At 47.1% G+C, this 7,546-nt stretch overlaps 1 long non-coding RNA gene across 2 annotated transcripts in view; it reads left to right on the top strand.

The window, feature by feature from the left end:
* The window catches only part of LOC134729770 (uncharacterized), a 38,383-nt gene that overhangs the window by 12,571 nt on the left and 18,266 nt on the right, over window positions 1–7,546 (top strand). For both annotated transcript variants that reach the window (XR_010111202.1, XR_010111201.1), the window contains exon 3: window positions 233–335. This is a non-coding gene — a long non-coding RNA (uncharacterized LOC134729770). The remainder of the gene's footprint in view (window positions 1–232; window positions 336–7,546) is intronic.

The raw sequence follows: 7,546 nt of genomic DNA, 5'->3' as shown, positions 1-7,546 counted from the left end.
ATGAAATATAGTCCTTGCCACAGAGAAAGAAGCGGTAAGACAAAAATGGCTAAGCAGCAAAAACAGGGAAATACTATATAAAACCTGCCTTAGCAATAAGTTATTTCTAAAGACTGTGAAGGTATTTAAATGCCCACTGCTAGATGGGATCAGCCTGGGAAGGTTTTCTAGAACAGGTGAATCTTAAACAGTGTCTGTCTGGGCTCCTTGTCAGTCCTGTCTCCCTTCACAGCTCCCTTGACCTAGAGGCCGGTGTCCTCCCATGGATGGCCTTTAAAACAACTGGCTGGCATATAATAAGAGGGGCACCTGTTGGAAGACTCCGGAGAAGGAAGGTATGGTCTCCTGGAACTTTTCCCGTGATTTTGCCTTGGGAGAGGAGAGAAGAGGAGGGAGATACTGAGCAGAGACTAGTTGGGGTGGGAGAAAGGCAAGATTGTGTCTTACAGTTTTCTCTTTGGGCTGTGACTTTGGACATGTTACTGGCTTGGGCTCTGCTGTTAGGAAATGGACGAGTCTTTGGCAGATGCCCCTGTGGGCCCACTGGGGCCAAATCCTGCACCGTTTGAGGCTTGCTTAGAGTACTAGAACTCTAGATCCTTTGCTCTTGTATCAGCCCCAAGAAAAAAGGATCTCTGGAAATGCTGCCCCTTGCAAAACGGTATAATAGTAGCTTTCCAGAGCAGACAAGACTAAGGCCATGTGACTGATGGAAAAGGGTCCTAGGGCCCCTTGCCCTCCCCAGCCCTGCTCGCCAGCCACAGACTATGCCTGCTTTGGAAGCTCAACTGTAGGATTGAGCCAGCAATAAACTTCTGGATGGTCACTGTCGGAATGGCCCTGGAGAAGGGGGAGGACCAAGAGCAAGAAATTGCCAAATGTGTCTGTCTCCTCAGCTCATCAGATGGCAGGAGTGAGCCCAAACTTTGGGAGTTCAGATTTAGAGGATGAGGCAAATGATCCTTCACAGCTCGAATAGATGAGACAGCTCTCCACACAGGGGACATCACTCAGACTGAGCCCTCTCACAAAGCTTCCCCTGAGTTCTCAGCAGCAGCTCTGGGGACAGCAACTCTACTGGAAAGAAAATATGTGTTCCCAATAAACCCACAGATACCAATTTATCAACCACATTCCCTTAACACACATTTCTCTTCTCCTTTCTTCCATCTCCATTGCCTTAATATTCATTCTATCCTCTCCCCAAGTCTCAATCTCTTTGTCTCTGTTACCTGTCTCTGTCTCTGTTTCTCTCTATGTGTCTGTCTCTGTTTCCTTTTTCTCTCTCCATATTCCCTGCCTTCGCCTTGTTCTTATGCTTGTTCTTATGCCCAGGGCCAGAAAAGGGACCCAGCCAGGTGACCGTGTCTCACTCATCCCAGTGCCTTAAGGTTCCCAACTCCCTAGAATCTAGTGTGTTCTCATTGCTCTGTACATCCCGACACTCTGCCTCAGTACCTCGTCAGCAGACCTTTCCTGAGGGCTCCCTACAGACCTCATAGGGTATCTTCCCAGGTCCTCCAGAGCCCATTTTTATCTACATACCCCCACCTATTTCTGTGATTCTGCTTCCATTGGTTCTGCTGGGTGCCCTTGGCAAAATATTCTTGAGTCCAGCTAGGCTCCTGGCACTGCCAAGGGATTCCTCAAGAGGGCACTGCCAGCCTTCTTGGTGGCAGCCTGCTGCCTGTACTGGGTGCCTGTGGGAACAATGCAGGATTGTATAAAACTCGTAAACAGTTTGCTTCATGCAATTCTGATGGTACCTCAGAGAATCTGGGCCCCCTTGATCATAGCTTGGTTTGACTGTGCAGCTTTCTTGCAAATAACTCGAAAACACTTGAATATTACCTCCACTCTCTGCTCTATGATCCCATAGTATCAGATTATTGAAGGCCACAGATCAAGTGGGTTCTCCTTGCTTCATTGTGTAGACTGAACTCTAAAACTCAGAGAAGTCCGGTGAATTTCTCCCAGGAAAAACTAGATAAGGGATCAAGTGCCCAATCTAGTGGCCAACTTCTCCCTGAGCACAGAGAAGAACATAAAGGGGAAGAGAGAAAGCACAGTACCAGTGAGAGCCTGGGGTCATCTGCTATTATTTGGGCTTCTAGAGCTGAGGCTTTGCTTCTCATTCCCAGGATAATGTCTTCCCAGACCAAATTTTGGAAGGCAAGTGGCTGCGTCTTACAGCTTTCCTAGCCCTGGCATAGAAGACTGGCTGGCTGGCAGGCAGGCAGTATATTATGTCCTATGTACTTGTGGCTAGAACTTTCCACACCCAACTTCATGCCGATTGGCTAGACTATGCCTTTCTGGCCAAGAGAACCGAGGGCTGAGGGCCAGAGATGTCACATACTTTGAGCTGGCAGACAGGGGTAGAGAGTGGAGGGTGATCTTCTGCCTTTCCTGAAGGTTCAAGGAACAATGGGAGGATGGATAGGGGCAGGCCATGGGGTGTATTTGTGAGGGGGAGATGCCCGTGGCTTGGGATGGAGTAAAGAGTAGCCTGGAAGCCAAAATAATCACATGAAAAATCTCAGCTAAAGAATGCCTGAGGAGCACCACATAGCTACTAGCAATGTGAAGAAACAAGCTGTCCACAGAACCCACCTCCACCAACATAAAAACTTGGCCAGCTTTTGCAGGGTTGCCCCTGCAGGGAGGATGCTTGTTTGATGTGATTTCTGAGCAAAGTAGAAATAAAACTAGTATTATTTCTGGGGAACCAATGTTATTTGTTCAATTTGACTGATGGGATACTGAGACAACTTTCCCAATGGCACCTAGCAAGCAAAGACCAGAGCCATCTCTAGAGAATGCCTGTCTCCAGACTCTTATTGCTTGGAAGTTGCTTGGGAGGTTGTTCTGCTGTGAAAAAATGTGTGAATAGAGAGCCTTTGCCCTGAGCAACAACAGCCGGGGGCTGGGGGGAGGATGGACAGGCTTCGGGCTGCTGTAGCCCAAGTTTTCAACCTTCTACACTTCTCAGGTTAAGTAGGAGGCCGCTATTTGAAACCCAGGGCAGAGGCAAACTTCCTGCAGTTTGTAGGATCAGTGGGGTTCCAAATTAGTCAGTAAAAGTCAGTGAGGATTAGAGGATATTAAGGACTTTTTGTTCTATTTCTTAGGTGTGATAATAACGTGGTGATTATGTTTTTAAAAGGGTCATTATCCACTAGATATGAATAGAGAAATATTTATAGGTAAAATGTTATGATACCTGGGGTTTTCTCACTCCAGAAAATTTTAGTGTAACAAGGTTAGATGAAATAACATTGGTCAAATACTGCTAATTACTACAAGATGGGTATATGGAGGTTTACTATACTATTTTCTCTACTTTGTGCATAATTGAACAGAAAAGAGAAGCCATCAGAATTATGCTTCAGGCTGATCCAGAAGGAAAAAAAAGGGTGGGCACAGTGGCTCACACATATAATCCCAGGACTTTGGGAGGCCAAGGCTGGTGGACTGCTTGAGTCCCGGAGTTTGAGACCAGCCTGGGAAATACAGTCAGACCCTGTCTCTACAAAAATAAAAAATAAAAATTAGAGCTGAGCATGGTGGCACATACCTGTGTCCCCAGCTACTTGGGAGGCTGAAGTGGGAGGATTGCTTGAGCTCAGAAGGTTGAGGTTGCAGTGAGCCATGATCATGCCACTGCATTTCAGCCTGGGCTACAGAGGGAGGCTCTGAAAAGAAAAAAAAAAAAAGAAAAGAAAAGAAAAAGAAAGAGAGAGAGAGACAAGGTGGGAGGGAGGGAGGGAGGGAGGGAAGCAAAAATATATACATTTCCAAGAGAAATCTCTGATGTTTCTATAAGGATGCCTATAGCCTGGTAAGAGTGATTGCCTCTGGGGAAGGGAATTGGGGGTGTGGAGTGGAAGGGAGACTTTTCACTCCATGCCCTTTAGTATGGTTGGAATTTGTCATTTTATGCATTTCTGACTTATTCTATTGAAAATCTCATTTGAAAAGTCCTTCAGGCTGGGTTGAGTGACAGAAGTCCACAGGCCCCTCAGGGTCTACTCTCATAATCCACTGACCTCAGGTGGATCATGAGAGTGACGCCGTCACCATGGCAGGTTAGCTAGCCTCCGCTGTCCTCACGCAAACATCCACTCTGCCTACCCCCTTCTGCCTGTATCTCTCCGAAACACTGATCTATTGTGAAATATAGGTTGCCCCTAGCCTGAGGAGAAGACTCCTAGGAACCTCTCTGGAGGCACAGCAGGATGGGGAAGAGGAGTTGCTGCTCTTGCTTTGCTACCTGTGGGAGGGCAACACATGAGCCCTTGAAAGCCAGAAAGGTCCTCCACTCAAGAGGCAGCCTTCCAGGGGAACAAGCCCCCTCCTTGCCCATCTACTGACCCCACAAAGACTGAGAACTATATCTGTCTCTGAAGGTCCAGGCTCTGGCAGCTGCCCAGGCCTCCTTCTTTCAAAGCCACTGCCCGGAGCAGCCTTTTAGAGATGTGATTCCACCCCCTCCAACATCATCATCATCATGATCATCATCACCATATATGTTGTCCCTTTCAGGGAAACCAGGCCAAGCCCTTCATCTCTGGTTGCTTGACTGGTTGAAAGGTGTCACTCTGGGCTGTGGGTGACACTTCAACCCAAAGCTGGGCTCCTATGGAGCAGATTATCTAACATTGAGGCTGGAGTACCTTCCTTGGGAAACTGTGCCAGCAGTCAAGATGAAGAAGAAGGGGAACCTCGGTGCTCCCTGATGAGAGCTGCACATTCCCAAGTAAGCACAGATTATGTTGCTGGAGCTTAGAGCAAATACCCCACACAGAGACCTACCCCGTCCCTGCCTCTTAGCTGAGGCTTGCCATCCCCGCTGCCTCCTCCCCAGTCCTGGTCAAGCCCAGGAGGAGGCCTGGGCAGCTGCTCTCCCCACCGTCATGCACCCAAGTGACAGCCTATATCCTGGCACACGGAGGGAAAAGACTTGCTGCCTCCTCCTGCCTTTAAGTAGGAAGGAGCAGGCTCTTTGGACCTTGGGGAGCCCCCACCCTTCAAATATTCCTTCCTGAGGAACTCTGTTGCTATGGGATTTTCTCTGTGATAGCCCGGAGTTCATGACAGGCACTGGGACCTGGAGCTGATGCTGTCTGCAGGCTCTGCTGAGCTGTCGCCTACCTCCAGCCCCCACAGTAGGGAGGGGTTAATGCATCCTGCATCCTGGCCTGCCCTCCCCTAGGCTGTGCACACCCTGGCACTCAAGAGAAAAATGGTTTCTTTTTTTAAGCACAATTAGTCCAAAACCATAAAGTCTAAGAAGCGATTCCCCCTAAGGACCCTCCAAAGAGGGTTTTACATGCTCCTTGGGTTATCCTTGAAAATCCTTCAGAATTTCTAAAGCACTGCAGTTATTTCCACAGGCTGAATCCAGCAGTTCTTGGAAGGGTTTCAAAGGATACAGTGGCAGCAGCTCCCTGTAGCCTCTTCTCCTTCCTTACAGCAGAAACCTTCAAAAGAAAAGCAAACTCTCACTGGGATGTCCTCTCCACCCTGGCTCTACTGCTGCTGCCCATCCACAGAAGGTCCATTCAGTTCTTTGCCCAAGAGACCCCTTCCAAGGAGCTGGCTTTAGAGAGAGCCACTAAACCTAAGCTACAAGCTTGAAGAGCCAATAGAGTTCTCCATTATGGGGGGCAGGAGCTGTTCAGCTGTCCTCAAATGTCCTCAAAAGGGGCGACATGGAGGTGGCTAGTGGATACTGAGGTGGAGCTGGATCTCCTAGTGAGAGCTGGGTTTGGAGAGAATGGTTATTCCTGGGCTTCCTGGAAGTAACTATCCTCTTCCACTGATAACTTATAACTGAGCAAGAGGGAAGTTGTTAGAATTGCAGCATGAAGAATTTTAGCTAGACATTAAGTGAGCCTTCCAGATGACCAGGGCTCTCTATGAGCAGTGGAATATAGTAGTTAATATATTATTATATATATATAATATATATATATATATATATAAAGTTGTGCCCACAAGTCAGGCACAACTGGGCTTGATATCAGCTCCACCAAATACCAGCTCCATGACTTTGTGCAATGATTTAACTTATCTGAGTCTTCCTTTTTTCATCTTTAAAAAAGGAATAATAGCCGGGCGTGGTGGCTCACGCTTGTAATCCCAGCACTTTGGGATGCTGAGGCGGACGGGTCACCTAAGGTTGGGAGTTCGAGAACAGCCTGACCAACATGGGGAAACCCCGTCTCTACTAAAAATACAAAATTAGCCAGGTGTGGTGGCATATGCTTATAATCCCAGCTACTTGGGAGGCTGAGGCAGGAGAATCGCTTGAACCCAGGAGGCAGAGATTGCAGTGAGCTGAGATTGCACCATTGCACTCCAGCCTGGGCAACAAGAGCAAAGCTCTGTCTCAAAAAAAAAAAAAAAAAAAAAAGGAATAATAATAGTGGTGACTTCACAGCGTTATTAAAAAGATTACACAAGGCCGAATGTGGTGGCTCACGCCTGTAGTCCCAGCACTTTGGGAGACTGAGGCAGGAGGATCACTTGAGGTCGAGAGTTCAAGATCAGCCTAGTCAACATGGCGAAACCCTGTCTCTACTAAAACTATAAAAATTAGCCAGGCATGGCGGCGCATGCCTGTAATTCCAGCTACCCGGGAGGTTGAGGCCCAAGAAGTGCTTGAACCCGGAAAGCAGAGGTTACAGTGAGGCGAGATGGTGCCACTGCGTTCCGACAGATCTCAAAAAAAAAAAGATTACACAAGATACTGAACATAAAATTCTTACCATAGTGCCTATGCTCAAGTATAATAACAATAATAATAATAATCACCAGATGGGGTGACAGAGTATCTCTGCAAATGTTTGATAAGCATTTAAAAAATAGAGGCTGAACTTTAGTGATCTCTAGAACCAACACCTTTCAGATCCAGGATTCCTATACTTCCCCTGAACCTGCCTATCTTTAAAATGGAGCCAAGGATATGTGCTTGGAAGAAGTGTTGAGACTCTTTGAGACACACCTAGCAGTTTCTTTGTGTATTTGTTGTCTTCTAACATCTCCACCAGCACCTCTGGGTATGTCTATCACTAGGGTGACCAATCACCAATCATCCCGGTTTGCCAGGAACGAAGAGATCCCAAGATGTGGGACTTTCAGTGCTAAAAATGGGTACAGCCTGGGAAAACCAAAACAAGTTGGTCAGCCTACACCAGCACTGGAACACTGCCTTAAGCATTGTGCTTGAAGCAGTTGCCTCAAGGGCTGCCAACAACAAAAGCAGGTGTTAGGTTCCCCTTGCTGAAATCACTAAATGGGAAATCCCCAAAGCCCCCCATTCCTCTGCTCTTTGAAATATCACGCCCAGGCAAGTAGGGTTGTCAGATAAAATACATGATGCTCAACTCAATTAAATTTGACTTTCAGATAAACAATGAATAATCATTTAAGTATATCCGAAATACTGGATGGGTCATACTTATACTGAGAAATTGCTCATTGTTTGTCTGAAAGTCTAATTTAACTGAATGCCTTGTATTTTTATTAGTGAATCCGGCAG

The sequence above is a fragment of the Pan paniscus genome, chromosome X (assembly GCF_029289425.2).
Source record: "Pan paniscus chromosome X, NHGRI_mPanPan1-v2.0_pri, whole genome shotgun sequence".
Taxonomy (NCBI): Eukaryota; Metazoa; Chordata; class Mammalia; order Primates; family Hominidae; genus Pan; species Pan paniscus.
This window is presented reverse-complemented; position numbering and strand designations above follow the sequence as displayed.